Source organism: Falco cherrug, chromosome 1 (genome assembly GCF_023634085.1).
Source record: "Falco cherrug isolate bFalChe1 chromosome 1, bFalChe1.pri, whole genome shotgun sequence".
Classification (NCBI taxonomy): Eukaryota; Metazoa; Chordata; class Aves; order Falconiformes; family Falconidae; genus Falco; species Falco cherrug.
Genome location: NC_073697.1, coordinates 24149887 through 24165579, shown reverse-complemented (window position 1 = coordinate 24165579; position 15693 = coordinate 24149887). Strand labels below are relative to the sequence as shown.

General features: G+C 45.4%; 1 protein-coding gene and 1 long non-coding RNA gene across 5 annotated transcripts in view; one reads left to right on the top strand and one right to left on the bottom strand.

Moving 5' to 3' along the window:
* The window catches only part of CCNI (cyclin I), a 35683-nt gene extending 34627 nt beyond the window's left edge, over positions 1 to 1056 (bottom strand). The window contains exon 1 of one of the 2 annotated variants that reach the window (XM_055724363.1): positions 755 to 1056. The gene's annotated coding sequence lies outside the window, so the exon portion shown is untranslated. The remainder of the gene's footprint in view (positions 1 to 754) is intronic. The other variant, XM_055724355.1, reaches the window with a different exon arrangement.
* Positions 1057 to 1335: 279 nt separating this feature from the next.
* On the top strand, positions 1336 to 15041 carry LOC114014852 (uncharacterized). Of its 3 annotated transcripts, XR_003558529.2 has the most exons (4): positions 1336 to 2134; positions 7929 to 8030; positions 8685 to 8759; positions 14438 to 15041. It is a non-coding gene; the product is annotated as an uncharacterized LOC114014852 (long non-coding RNA). The 3 variants fall into 3 exon arrangements; XR_003558528.2 differs by having other exon boundaries at positions 7929 to 8759; positions 14478 to 15041; XR_003558527.2 differs by having other exon boundaries at positions 7929 to 8759.
* The last annotated feature ends 652 nt before the right edge of the window (positions 15042 to 15693 follow it).

The window sequence follows — 15693 nt, the reverse complement described above, 5'->3', positions numbered from 1 at the left end:
GAGCCTGCTCTCTACCACCGGCATGAAATAACCACCGGTAACCTCGCTCCGTAAGCTCGCCCCTTTGATGCGGATTTATAGAACAGAACGGCACTTCTTCCATCGCAGACAGGCGGCCAAAGGCGGCACGGAGGAGAGCGCAGACCGTCTCTGCAAACCAAGTACACGAAGAGGAGAAGCACCACAAATTACGTGTGCCACGATGAGCTACCAAGAAGTCACACCTGTGGCACAGATGTGCTGCTCAGCGCCCCCCACCCACCCGGGACAGGGGCCTGGCGACCGCCGACACCCGCAGGGCAGGGGGGTGAAGCAGGGCACGGCGGCCACGGCCCGCACACAACTGTTGTTGTGCTGCGCGCACAATGCGCTGCGCTCGTGCAATGCAGGCGCCCCGCGCACACACTCGTGCAACGCACGGGCGCTTTGCATATGCCCCGTACACCTACTAGTGCAACGCAGGGACGCTTTGCACGCGCCCTGTGCACACACTCGTGCAATGCACGGGCGCTTTGGACACACTCAGGCAAAGCACGGGCGCTTTGCACACGCCCTGTGCTCGCAGTCGTGCAACGCACGGACGCTCTCCAAACGCGCCGCACACGGGCGCCGTGCGCGCAGCGCACCCGCAACGGTGCGCCACACACACAGGCACCTCATACCGGCGCCCTGCATCGCGCACCCCCGGTGCCGTGCACGCCCGCCCGCCGCGGAGACCCCCGCCCGCACCCCCGGCTCCCGCCCCGCGGCTCACCTCCCCTGCGCGGCGGCGGGGTGCCCGGCGGGGCCCTGCCATCAGCACCCCATGGCGGGGCGACGGCGGCGGGGCTCCTCCGCGGCGCTTCAGCACCGTGCGGGCCCCATGTCCGGGGCGGCGGCGGCGGCGGCGGCCGGCGGGCTCATGTCGCCATGGCGGGGCCGCGGCGACGGGGACCGGGGAGGGGAGGAGGGGGGGGGGGAAGGCGGGCCGCCGCCGCCGCCGCGCGGGGTGGGGAAGGGGGGGTTAAAATAAAATAAAATAAAAATTAAAAGGGAGGGGGGGGGGAGCGAGAGGCAGCCCGGAGCCAGCCGCTTCCCGGGGGGAGCAGGGGAGGGAAAGAAGGGCCGGCGGGGCGGCCCCGCCTCCCGCGGGGGGCGGCGCGGGGCGGGGCTGGCGGCGTGGTGCCGCCCCTGCTCACCGCCCGCACACCCCCGCCCCGCCCGCGGGCACAGGCTGCGCCGCTGGCTGCCCGCGCCGCGCCACGGCCCGCTGAGGGGGCGGCTCTGCGCGGAGGGGGAGGAGGAGGGGGAGGAGGAGGAGGAGGGGGAGGGGGAGGGGGGAGGGGGAGGGGGACTCTTGCCGCGGGCCGCCCGGCGGAAGGATCGCGCGGTGCGAGCGGCCGCTGCCTCGCCGTCCTTCCGCGGCGCCTGCGCGGCTGTGGGCACGGGCGGGCGCTGAGGGGGTGCGGATGAGGGAGCTCGGCTAGCGGGAGCGGAGCCCGGCCCGCAGCGGGGAAGGTTCCGCCGGGCAGGGCCGCGTGGGTAGCCAGCTCCCCCCGGCGAGCGGCGCCTTGGGCGTGTGTCTGCTCCTCCGCCAGCCCCGGCGCCGAAGGAGGTGTCAGCTCGCCCCCCTCGGTGCCGCCTGGGCAGCAGGCAGGGTAAAGCTTTGAAAGTTTCGTTTAAAACACTGGCGAAACAAGGAGCGAAGGCGTTCGGAGGCGCCGCGTCCCCCCGGGGCCGCCTGGCCGAGTGCCCCGCGGGCTGTCCGGGGGCCTGCCCGCTGCCGTCACCGGCCCCGGCCCTGCCCGCCGCGAAGGCTGGCAGGAGGGACCCGCTGCCCGGTTTCTCCCGGTGCCCGGGGGCCAGGCTCTGCCTGCCAGCCCCACTCCCGTAGCAGAAGACAGATGCCTGACGTGCCAGGGAGGCCGCGAGGTTTTCCCACAGATCCAACTAGCCTTTTGTCTGCCTGACTTTAGAACTGGACACCTAAGTTTGTGAGTGTTCAGTTTTGTTGTAAGTCCTCCGTCCTCTCCTCCGTCCTTTCCTCTTTCTTTCTTTTGTTTTCCCAGAGCAGGTTGAGGGTTTGTTATACCACTGTACAGTGAAGACCAGGAAGAGAATAAATACTTTGCATGAAAATCCTGGCACTGTGAAGGTGAGTGGCAGAACCTTGCTAAACCACCAGAGGTTGAAATTAACAGATAAAAGCAATAACTTCAGAGCAAAGGCAACTTGTTTTCTTTAAACTCCTTCCAGTATCTGTAGTTATGAGCTGTTCAGGCAGCACAGAAAGGAGGATTTCCTCTAGAGATGATAAGCACGGTGACATAAATCAAGTGTAGAGAGAGCACAGAAATTTTTTTCTATTTATTTCCTGATAAATTAACTCTGAATCAGTTTGCTAAAAATTCATCTGTCATAAGCATTTTTAACCCTTTCTCTAGTAACTCTCAGGCCACGCTTGCAAGACTGAAATAAAAGGCTACTTTTGCTGCAGCAGCAAACTCCTCTATGCATAGAGTGAACTCTTCACATCCAAGCTTGCTGTGTGCTGCTCCCTTTCATTTTTCTTACTTTTTATCTTGAAATCAGATATGCCTTTTAGAACTAAGAAGGTGCAGAGAAGGGCAAGTCCCACAGGAATTTTATCTGGCTTTTACATTTTCATTCTAATTCTTCTGGGTCTCAGCATTTAAGGATCATTGTTGAAGAAGTCTACAGCTGTTGCAGTGGTTTTCCAAAATCTGTTGTACCACTGGTAGTTTGTGGCAGTGATCAAGTGAAGATAATTGAGCTTAGCTGGGAAATTCTTGCTGGAGGTCTGACCAACACTGTCCTCAGATTGTTCCACTCCCGCAGTTTACAGCGGCTCTTGCATAGTCTGACTATTTGCTCAAGGGATTTCCATCAGGGCCCTTCCCAGAACATTTTGTATGTCAATGCTGGGAGCCCAAGGCAGTGCGGTACATCCCCAGACCAGCAGATTGTGGAACTGATGGTTTGGCAGGAACCTCTAGTGCTGACTTACTGCAACAGAGTTCCTTTTGTTTGTCTTGTGCTGAATATGCCCTCAGCTGGATACATATGATTACAGTCCTTTGTCCTCAGTAACAGTAGGAAGGGACAATTGAGGCAGCACCCAGCTGAGTTGAAAGTAGCGCAATAAACTAGTCGGGTACTGGATTAGTACTCCTTCCGAAGGAAATGCTGGAGACTGAGGAGTTGCCTGGTGCAAGAGGGACCTCAGAGCAGGTCCTCCTAGCAGGGCAGTCAGTTGAAGGTGAGGTCTCCCAGGACGGCTTCAAGCCTCTGTAGGAGGTGGCCTAGGTCTGGGCACAACCGCCCAGGGGTCAAAACAGCATCACAGTTGAACACACTCTGAGAAGACAGACACAGCATGTGCCCAGAGCAGCTGAGGGTTATGGCGGGCAGGCTGCCATAAGTAAGTGACTGCCAAGGCCAAGGGGTTTAGGCAGAATGCTGAGAAAGAGATGGAGGCAACCAGTGAGAACTGTATGTGTTTGGGGAGAAAGGAAAAGAGGCAATATTAAACCTAGAAAAAAAATTAACTTGGTGAATGTAATGAAGTGCACCTGGATGAAGACCATTACACCATTACGAGCAGGTGTTCTGCATGCAGGGACTTGACACACTGTACAAAAATCCAACACCTTGGAACAGCATAAAGACCCCAAGTGCCACGTCAGCCAAGGAAGAAGTACACTTTAGTAGCAGGGAGAAGACCTGTTCGTTCCTGTGGGAGGAAATGAAGCCTGTCTATTTTAAAGGGATTTGACAGGACAGCTGCACTGTCACAGGCAGCAGGTACAGTGGACTCGCTGTCCAGGCGTGCAGGGGACTTACAGCAATATGGGTTGCCCTGGTTATAGCAAAATTAAATGTGTCCCAGCCTGGTTCCAAGACAGTGTGACGGCATGCAAGTATAACTACACAGGCAGCCACTGCCTTAACGCAGACTGGGCTCTAGGAAGGTGACAAACCAGTAAATATCAGACCAGTGAGGGATCAATGTTAGTGGAAACAAGAAAATCCCACATATAAGGCATGTGTAGTCCTGCCTTTTACCTTACGTGGTGCCTGATTTTTCTACCGCTGAGTGGAGGGAAAGAAGACAGACTACAGGATTCACAGCCAAATCCCAGTATGTGGAAAAGGGAGGGGACATAACTTTGCAGTAGACATTTCTGTCTGTGCTGTTTAAACACCCTTCAGAGGGAAAAACAGATGATCTTGTGGTTTGGCTCCGTGTTCTGCTTTGGAGACCCAAGCGCTATTCACTGCATGACCTTTGCCCAGTGAATTAAACCAACAGATGCAAAGGGTAATACTAATTTTCATATCCACTGAACTTGGGCGCACACAAAGTCCAGCATGGGCAAGCAAGCTTGATGAGTTCAAATATGTATGCAGACAGCAACTTCAGAACAAGGATAAATTTACCCTTGTGTCAGGTTGGTTGTGAGACTAAATTAAAATATTTTGCAAAGCATTTGAATATCCCAAGGGGCTAGGCACATGCAAACTTTTTTATAACTGCTGTTTGGATTTAGCAGGTTGAGTTCAGTGTAGTGTGGCAGAGTAGTTATTCTGTTGGTGCTTTGACTCCAACCATTATATAACTCATCTATATTTATCACTAACCTGAGATCTTTAAAACAACAAGCAAGTTTTGATCAGCCCAGAGAAGGAAATACTGATGTTGGTTTAAAGAACAAAACACTCAAAACCTTAAAAAAAATTAATGAAAAAGTTCTGTTGTTCTTTTCCAAACCGATCTCAGAGATAAAGTTTGGTGAGCAGCAGAGCTCTCCCTGGAAGTCATGTTGATCACAAAAGAGGAAGGGCCTGGAGCATCTCCTCTGCCTGCCTTAGGCTGAGCTTGGGCTGTTGGTAGAGGAAACCCTCACAGAGGCATCTGAGTGCTCATCGAAGCCAGCAGAAGAGATATGTACGCTGATGGCACTGAAGAGATCTCATACTGAGGCTTACTCAAGGCTCAGAAAGACTTCTCTTCTTGGAGGCAACTCCTTTTTTTAAAAGACTGGAACAGTCTCAGAAGCAACTTTTCAAAAGCTGCAAAGAAAGTTACACTCTGTTTTCTTTGTCTGGAGGCACAGTTTGCAAGACAATATTGTTTACGGTGAAATCACCTGACAAGACTTTGCTCAGCTTCCTGGGAGTAAGTGCTCATCAAATAAAAATCAGCAGCACATAGGAACTCTCAAAGGGGAATAAAACGGGTTTGAGCACTGAACTGTCTTTGTTTGACCTCTGTGAAAACTGAACTATCCAGAATGGATAGTTATTTTGCAAATCTTACTCTTTCTGTGCAATGAATCAATCAATGGAATGCTAATTTCCCAAGTTCAAGTAGTGTGGAAGTTAGTTCATACAAATTATAAGACTGTTCTACCTTGTAGGTACGTTTGCTATGCTTGTTCTTACAGGCAATAATGAATTGCCCTTTGAAAAAAAAAAAACAACAGTATTCCTGAAGTATGTAGCAAAGGAAAAAAAGAAACTAGATGCAGGGTCCTTCATTTCTTCCAGCTTAAAATGTAGATTTCCACTGCAGCTGGACAGACAAACCCTGGCTTCAGTTTCACAAGCAGAATTCAGCTGTTCCATGCGTGAAACTGAAGCTAAATTGTTGTCCTGGCATGGAACAGGAAGAAGCATCTGGCCGGTAAGAAAGGCCAGCAGCAAGCAAGCCCCCTTTCCAAAGCACTCTATGTTGGTTTACTTTTCCCAAAAGAGATGAAAAAAAAAGCAACATAAATTCCTTGCCCAAATACTTGTCAGCTTTAGTAAAAAAAAAAAAGAGCTTGCACATGAAGTGTCTCAGATACCTAAATCCATGTTTTAATAAAGATAATGTAAAGTAAAGAGGAGTCATGGCTGCATGTAGTATGCACAGTCAACAAACTGCAGCTGTGCAATCTGTTCTGTCTCTTTTAAATCAATTGTCAGTGTGCTCTCCCTTATCAGAAACTATCACCTGTCATGCAGGGAGAGGCAGCCTCAGGTAGCCATTTGGTTTTGAGGGTAAGTCTACAGAATCACATGTTGAAAGAAGTCTGTTGACACCAGAAATCATCATAAGCTGAATCACAGGAGTGCCAGATCAAGTGTAACATCTCCATGGCCTCTTAGGAGTTCACAGCTGTTACCACATTGCTTTCCTACGGCCTCTCGCAACTTCTTCCTAACAGCAGGAATATAAATTATTTACTAGGAAAACGAACCCTTCTATCTGAGCTGAAGAAGATTCCCTTACTGTCTGTTTCCACCACAGAGCTTCTTGAAACAGCAAGACACACTTCTGCTTTCATCCAGGACAGTGAAATACATGCTTACATTTAGCAAATTAAGTACCTCTTTCACATTCAGTGATTAATTTGGAGAGGAGAACTGCAGGCACTAAATTAACCTTTTTACCTGATTTATTTTTACTGAATAAATGGCCCCATAATGAAATTTTCTTAACCAGAACAGGGATTTTCTGTGGTTTGCTTTACTATTTGGAAAACGTTCTAATCTATTCAAAATCTATTCCATTTAACTTGGTTACAGCAAAACCTTCAGACTGTGTCGCTCTCCCTAGGGATCGCACCTGTAAATCAATCGTTCTTCCTAGAAAACAGATGACAAGTCAGAAATGCATGTCGCCACATGTGAGACTGCCAACAGCAGATAGGAATGTGGCTCCTCCTCTACAGCATTTCCAATTTTACCCTTTTAGGATTGGCATCATGAATGATATAGTGGAACAGCTAGCTGATAGTAATATTTCATGCACGTTCCTCCTTAATTTTGTTTCATATATATGGTCTGCCTGCCTGGATCCAAATTACTGGCGGGGGGGAGAATCCTTCTTCAACTGTCTGTATCCAAACTTTTGACCTGCCCTTCTACAGCATAAAATGGCGCCCAGTTTTCAAAAAAAACTCTATTCAAATAGTCATCATCTGCCATTAAGTGTAATTCTTGATTAACTTGATCTGAAGATACATGTTTTCTTGAATTGCTTTCTAAACTAAATGTAATTTCTTATTGCCATTCTTAACAGTGCTAGAAGCAAAACAGAGTGGTAATATGGCAGTACAGGAGAAGTAGAAAATGACCAGCTTTCACAATCCAAGACCAGTAGGTAAAGGGACACTGTAAAACAAAGGTGTAAACTGCAATAAATAGTCATAAAATCAAAGAGTAACTGAAGTTGGAAGGGATGTCTGGAGGTTTCCTAGGCCAAACTCCTGCTCAGGGCAAGGCTAATTTCAAAGTTAAATGAGTTTGAATGGTTTTCCATATTGCATGTAAACAAGACAATGGGTAAGTGCATGGGAACGGAGATAAAGGTAAATCGAGGCAAGAACAGCTGTGTACTCTTGAGCAAACCCGCTCCAAACAAGTCTTCAGCTAAAGCAACTTTATCGTGGTCTTCAAGAAGGGAGAAGATGTGAGTAACAGTACCTTAAAAATTCATTCTCTCTGGCTCATTTAATACAGGTTTTCTTAAATTTTCCCCTACAGAACATAAAAATTCCATTCTTTTCTCTATGTGACTACTTAAAGGCAATTCCCGTTAATTATCTCACTGTGGTTATATGTCACTGTAGACATCACCATCTATAATTGGTTATTTTATGTCCTGGAGAGTTCATATCAGCATTGCAGGAGTTTGTAATCTTGCAGAATGTGTAGTATTTCTGTGACACTTGTACACCTGCCTTTTTAAAAGGGTAATTTGCTGCCCAGTAACGTAGTGACTTGCACTTTTCTGTGTGGGTCAGGATCATGTTCACTAACGCTCTTTTGGGTAGAAGAAAGGTTGCAGATTTTACAAAAGTGACATAAAGTTCTATTTGCTAAACATCATCTGGCAGCTCAACTGGATACAGCAGTCTTTGTTTCCTGTCTCATTCCAGAATCTTTGCTACTGGGCCTGACTTTTTTTCCAATGAAGGAGATGGGTGCTTTTCCACGGACTGCAGTGACAACAGGAGGCGAGCAGATACAGATCAGGCAAGGTGCTAGAGGATTTTCTGCACGCTCTATATTTAGGGATCTGTGTGATACGTGATCCTAAATACAAGGTTAGTCAGTTTGAACTCTTGAGTTAGACCCAGATATTTCCAGACAGGCAGAGCTACCTACTGACTGTACATCTGAGAAAGTACATCTGAATTCTTTCTTCTGGCAAGTATCAAGAGTATGTTAGTGAAATGTGCCTGGATATGGCAGCTTAAGATAGAACTATGCTGGAAATGTTCCTGCAGCTGTTACTTGGAAAACATCTGTGGTACTATGCACGGAAATTTGTACATCTCTGTTCACACTAGCACAGAGCAAACAAAATATAAATTATCATTGGGAAATATGAGAAGGACAATATGTGCCAATGGACATGAAATGACTGAAGGTAGTTATCAATTGAAAGAAAGGGGGGAAAATGGAATATTCCATTTCTGGCACAGGAAATAGAGTAAGATTGGCCGACTCTGTGAGACTCCCAGAACTCCAACTGCTAGTTATTTGAATAAGACTAACCAATCCATGGGACTTGAGGGGTGGAAATTTTTACACTTCCAGTTGGAAAAAACTGTGCTAATTTGTGGTGGTCTGTGTTTGTATAGTCTGATAAAGGGAAGAGTATACAAGTTGACATGATTTCTTATTTACAGTTAATGGTTATCCCTACAGAAAGTATAAAAGACATTGCCCTGAAGAACTTGATTTTAGCAAAGACATACAAGAAGGTAAGCTAAGAAACCCTGGGAAAGGACAATGAGATGTCTTTTGTTCACAGCACATTAGATAATTAAGGGATTTTTCATCTCTGGAGGCTTTCATATTAAGCCTGGGTCATTAGAAGGTCTGCTTACTGAAACGAAATGGCCTGTTGTATTCCAGAACTAAGACTGGATAATCTGAAAAGCAAATGTGTAAGGAATTGAGAATGTCTTTGGTAAGACAGCAGAGAGCAGCACGATGGGAAACGAGGGGAGATATCTGACTGGTGGCCAGAAATTTGTCTCTGTCTGCCACAGAGGCCGGTTTTCTGCTAAAAGCCGATGAGGCCTAAGTCAAAAGCCTATAAGCTCTGGTACAGAACATCTGTACTTTGTGATTTTAGCTATTTTCTGTCACGATGCTTGCTTCAATTAAAAAAAACAAAAATCAAGATGGAAGTCTTTTTCTGTTGATTTGTGGATGGTCTTTGTGCAAAGGTTCTTTTGGGCCTTTTGGTGTTTAATCCAAATTACATAAAACCAATTTGCACTATGTTAAATCTGAAAATAAATTTAAAATATCCATTCCCAGTCCTCATAACCAAATGCCTCCTAGCAAGTCATTTTACTTAACAGCTGCCTGGTTCTGCAGTCAGAAAGGTGACTGCTCTATTTTTGATTGGTTTAACTTTTAATGACTAATTTAAATTCCATTTATGCAGAATCCCTATGATTTTGAAAATGCCTTCTGAAATTATGCACAACTACCTTTCTAAAAAAAATACTTTAAAAAGCCTTAAGTACAACATTGCCTAGAATTATCTTGTCAATTAAATAAAAGAACCTACTTGAAGTAAGTGACAAAAATATACAGTGAATGAAACGCACCTTCCAGTAACAAATTGTTATTAAAAGAAACCTTTAAGCAAACTGCTAGTTACGTGGTCATGCTTAGACAAGCACAAGGTTATTGAAACATACAGCTTCCTTTCAGACAATTTAACTCACACTGAAGGCAAATTATTGCCATAAAAGCACTGAAGCACATTGCTCAGGCGTTTGGTGTAATTCTATTGGCTTCTAAAAGATTACCCTTGCTGCACAGCAATGTCAGTGGGATCAGAACTGGGTCTGCGTCTTCAGCTGCCATTACATATACTGCCTGCAACACCTTCCTGCAGAACACTGGTATATGCATCTGATATTATTATCTAAAAAAGACAGGAAGCAATATTTTAGTAGGCTTGAAGATGCAATATAGATTTCTGACAACAGCTGTAATGGAAATCAGTGAGACTGAGCTAGCTCACAAAGGAGCTGTAATCCAAAGGGCACCTAAACCCACCCAGCACAGAAAACATGAATAATAATTGTATTCACTGGGTAAGTTACGAAATGTGTCACGGATTTGGAGTCTTTCCTGGTTTCTTCCTTTTTCTCAGTGCAGAGTGGAATTTGAACAAGGTGAGGCAACAACAACCCATGAGCTGACGTGGCCGTGGTAAAGTCATCCACAAGTGCCTTCCCCTTCTTAGTGTCTTTATGTGAGGGTTTGCACTGGTGTGGGGGTGCATTTCAGTTCCCCTTTCCTCTTCTCATGCCAGAGCCATTTTCAAGGCCTCCAAAAGGAGACTGGATGATGTTACAAAAGTAGGTTGCATTGGATGCTGTGCTTGCAAGCTTGGCAGGTACCTTTTTGACACCGCTCAAGACCTTTTCAGCTCTGTGCAGACAGGGGTCTTCACGAAAACACAGACAGAGAATCAGGCTCACCGAAGAATGCTGTTCACTCTTGAGCCATTTCCTCACGCTCAGTCAGTGTCAGGGACCATGGATTTCTGTGGTTACCAGCATACTGTACATGGGCTTGCTCAGAGCTGTGAAATAATAGACAGGGGCCTATTCACGATGTTGTTTCTGGAACAAAATCCTTTTGCGTCCATGAAAATTCTCAATGAAGACTTGGAATTTCCTTCATGAATCAAGATTTTAGCACTACAAGCAATTCAATTTTTAGCTGCATTTTACAAGCTTTGTGCTAACTACTGTACAGGGAATAAGAACATTTTCTAAGAAAGATCTGTTTTCTAGTAGACTTTTTAATCTCTCTCTTCTGGTAACCTCATCTGGGGAGTCAGAAGTTAGGTTCCTCTTTTGTCAGAGGGGATTCAGAAATGCCTCCTAAGACAGTTTAATGTCAAAAGTATCTCTGATGAAACCAGATGAAATGGGTGAGGAGGAGAGCACTGCATTAAAACAGCATAAATTGGATGAAAACAGACCAAATGTTAATCGAGGCAGTGAAAATGGAGGTGTGAAGTAGTCCTCACCAGTGCTTCGCATCAACATTTCATCTCTTCTAGAAGTCCGATGCCGCTGCCTTAGTGGTTAGCTGTAGTTTTGCCTTCTTTATACTAGCAAGTTTTGTGATTTAAATTATACAGACACACTTCCTCTTGTCCCAGGACTTCAGTGCAGCTGCGCTAGTGTAGGGGTACTTACAGCAATACAATGGCATAAAGATGGTTGCTTTTTTTTTCAGTAAACAAAGTATGTGGTATCCGTACCTGGCGGCTTTATACCAGGTTGAATGCATATGTAATTTTATGTGCATGTAAGTATCTATAACATGTACAAGAATGATACGTGCTTCCTCTAAATATACACTGGAGTCGTAGGGTATATTTACCCAGATCTGTATACAGCCAGGGTTCCTTGCATGTGGTCTGTCCCAAAAATGCAAGGTGCTTGGCTGAAGGTGCCCTGCAGTCTGCCACGTGTGGTTAACAAAGATCCCAGTGAATCATCTGCATTTCCAGGCATCTGAAAAGCGTTTCTGGGTGCCCATCAAAAAAACATTTAAACTGCCTCTACAAAACAAAGAAATACACCTAAACAGCCTAGTTATGCTCTTATAAATTTTCTTCTGTAGGCTAACTCACATTTTCCTTTGTGGTGAGCTTCCTCTTGTTGTGGAAGTTCCTCTCGCCTACCCATTAACACTGTTAGATGCTGTTTCTGTACTGGTTTGCCGTATGTTGCAGCAGCAAGACAAAAATCACAATCTCTAAAAGTTTACAGTCTCTCCTGAAGTTTCCATTGATTTGTGTTGGGGTCTTGTTGGCTCAAAATATTTTCTGCAAAGTTTCCTGAGCAAACAAGCTGGGTTTCTTTTTTCTGCACCCTCCCTTCCTAATTTCAACAGCTATTTTGAACTCAGGGTGCAGTCTCTGAGACAGACATACATGCACTATCATTGTTTATCCCTGGATTTGTTTGTGTTACTGGTGAACCTTTTCCCTACCACCAATCTCATATTTACATTAATCCTTGATTGGCAAGCCTTGTTCTCCTGTCCTATTGCACGTAATAAATTGCAATAAATTCATTTATTTATGAATTCTGAACTTGACCAACTTCCATGAGCACGAGGTGAAAAGTGTGAAATTACACTCCTCTGTACCAAAGACAGGAGCAGTACCAGTGGGTATGTCTGCTTCTATGGCTACTAGAGGATCAAATGCCACTCTCCCTTGGGGGTTTCTGTAAGGAGAACAAGTTTTAAATTCTGGCAGATTTCTGAATCGTGTAATCTCCTAGACTTGTTCCCTCACAAAGGGCCTGGTGAGGGGAAGCCAATGCAAAGGCTTCAGTTTTGATAGCTTTTAATCACTGGCCACTGGTCCCACTGCTTCTAAAAGCAAAAGCATCTGCAAAATATCTCTCAGATGTATATGTGTGTGTGTGTGTGTGTGTACATACACATACGTATGTAGCCTTTATATGAATTTCCTAATATGTATATTTTTGTACAAAACTAAAATGTACACACTGAGCTAATTTTATTTGCTAAAATAACCTACTTTTACTCCCCTCAGTTAAACAGAAAACACCCAACTGTCAAATCATCCTATTTAATTAAAACAGGTTGTGTTGGTTGTTTTTTTTATATGGCGCCTCTTAAGGATCTGTGAAAGAATAAGCTGTTCTCAAGGGGGGAAAGGATTCTAGGACTAATCTCATTTGACACAGGCTCTCTTGATGTTTGATACTTTACCCATATTCTCAAATGAGCTTGAATTGTGTGCGAAGAAAACGCTAATTCATGCATGAGCTGTTGTCTCTTCCACCACTGCAGAAAACAAGGATGTTGGCCAGACTAGACCCATTCCCCACCCCACCCCCCACCCCCCCACCCCGAATTAGGTGCCAAGGCCCTAATCATCACAGAGGAGCAGTCTGGTCTTCTGGGAAGAGGAGCAGTAACAACTCTGACTTTGGCCTTCCAGTTTCAGCACTGCTGTTCTCCATGCCAGTATAATGGGATAGAAGCCGGGCACTTAGATTAATTAGTGGCTGTAAAGCCTGTGGAGCTCTTTGGTGAAGTGGTTCAAAGGAAACTATTGTTCAAAGTGACCCCCATTGTTCTTAACCGGGTGTCCAGTTGCTGAGCCGGCAGACGGCTTGTGTCTGGGGTGGTAATTACCACATGTCCCTTAATCGTAAAGGTTTGTAATCCCATTTCAGTTTGGAAATCCACATGCCACAAGGCCCAGTTAACACCTCTGATATCATCACCTGCTAGTCAATACCCAGCTATTAGCCATCCATAACTATTCCCAATGAATTGCTGTGCAGACGTGCCAGGACAAGTTTTGCCAAGCCATATTGGAAGATAGTTGAGCAAGGCTAGTTAAAATAATACCTGTTCAATTTGATGGTATTGGAAAGTCCCACATCACAACAAATACTTTTATTTAGTTTAAAATTTATCTTGCAGAAGTTAAGGATTCAGTATAAATCTTCGCTTTTATTAGGATCCCAAAAGATTTCAGATGGATTTTCCACCAGTTTCAATTCCTTTTTTTGTTGATTTCACACCAGCCTTCCGGTTCAGTGTAACTCAAGAATTCCCTTCTCAAATCTGTCATCACTGTTTCTAAGTAATGAGTGCTATAGCATCTGTAGCTAAGGAATTTATAACTTTATTTTTACTTACTGCATCTTTCAGTTCCCAAAGAATGTCAGGAAGGAATTGCTATTCTGTAAAGCACCGCATGTGACAGAATAGATAAATTGTGTTTTCTCATAATGGTGGAAACACTTCTCATTTCTCCCCCCACATGCACACATCCCTTAATCACAAATAAATGCCACATTAAAAGAAAATTACTGCTTGCATAAGGGGGAGGGGGGGGGATGACGATGACGGGACAAAAAGATTTTATCTCTAGACCTTACCACTACTCCTCCTTTTCCTGCAACACTTGATTGTTCTGTCAGGTCCGAACAGCACAGGGAGCAGACTCATCTTCCCTGTTTATAATCCCAAAGCTGATAAGTGTATCACTTACAGTGAAGATCCTTGGGGTTTGTTTTGTTTTATTTTATTTTCTCGATCCTCCTTAGTTCTTTGCAACAGATCAATTAATTCCAGAGAAACAAAGATGGGGGAGAAGTCCTCTCCTAGTGTAGATAGAGCCCTTCTGCTGCAAGGCTGCAGAAAAAGCCCTGTTGAGCCATGCTCTTGCAACAAATTTCCCCCCCAAATTACATGATCTATGACTGATAATTTCACAGAGTGTTCTGTTAGGTTTAAATTAGCAAAGGGAAAGGAATGTTATGTGTTCAAGTAGATGTCTGAATTAGCATTTTTAGAATTGTCATGCTGTGTGTTTACAAAATGAATGGGTTTTGCTGTTTAGGTAAACTGAAACATACATTCCATTCTGTGGCTTAGTACAGCAGCTGGAAGAGGAAGAACATCCATACTCCATCTCTGTGATGGCAAGATATCCTTCAGAATGTGGGGGAAAAGAAACAGTGGTGACTGCCAAGGGCATTTGGATAACAGAGACTACAGCTTGGAGCCTTAGCCTGTAAACATCACCTAGATGACGCCACTCTGAGGAGTCAGTTTGGTCAACTCCATTAACAGTAATCATTGTTCAAACTGGAGCAGATCCACAACTCTTACTTCAGAGCTTAAAGCTACTTTTATCCCACAAAAAAATCACCTTGCAGGGATGCCGTGCTTAAGGGTGCTTAGGTATATCTGATGGTACCTAAAAGAGTGCTGGCCTGTATCTGGAATATCCCTAGGAAAAGTTGTGCGTGTTTATGGGAATCTAAGAGCGCTTGTCGTCAAAATAAACTTGAAGAAATTGTTGGCCGTCATCACTGGCATAGCAGACAGGAACTGTGCCTAGAAATAGAGATTGGCCTAGCAACATTGCTGACTGTTTTGTAGAGAAGGCGGCTTATTTTTCCAGACCGTGACATTTAATAAACATTTTCTGTTTGTTGAAACTGCCGAACCTCACTAGATGAAACTGAATGCTAATCTGCTCGAGTCGCCACCACAGACTATCTCCAGTATGTACGCATCGCCAGTCACTGTGGTTTTGTTGGTTTTGTCCTATGACATTTGTTCCTTTGTGTTTGTCCACAAAAAACAGACAGAACATGGAACGCGTTGAAACAGCCCCACAAATCCTCCAGACGACGATTTATTTTGCAAGATCCTGTTTGATCTTGTCATGAGGGCTCCGTTAAGCTGCAGGCTGAGAAGCCTTTTGATGCAACCTTTGACTAGTGATCTGCAAGAGGTTAGATAGGCACCAGCACTGCTGCTGGCTGTTCACCTAATACAGAATCACGGAAGGGTCCGGGCTGGAAGGGACCTCTGGAGATGTAGTCCGACCCCCTGCTAATGCAGGTTCACCTAGAGCAGGCTGCACAGCCATGTCCAGGCGGGTTTTGAATGTCTCCAGAGGAGTATTAGCCATCTTCTACCTGAAGCATGGGGCCTCCAGGCAAATGTGATCAGGATTATGAAGAGAATTATAAAGAGATTATAAAGAGAAGCTTGGATGTGCACATCCTAACAACTCTGAAACACCAGACCATAAATAAATCTGACGCTTGGCTTGAAGCTGTAGACGGGGTGGGGTGGGGTGGG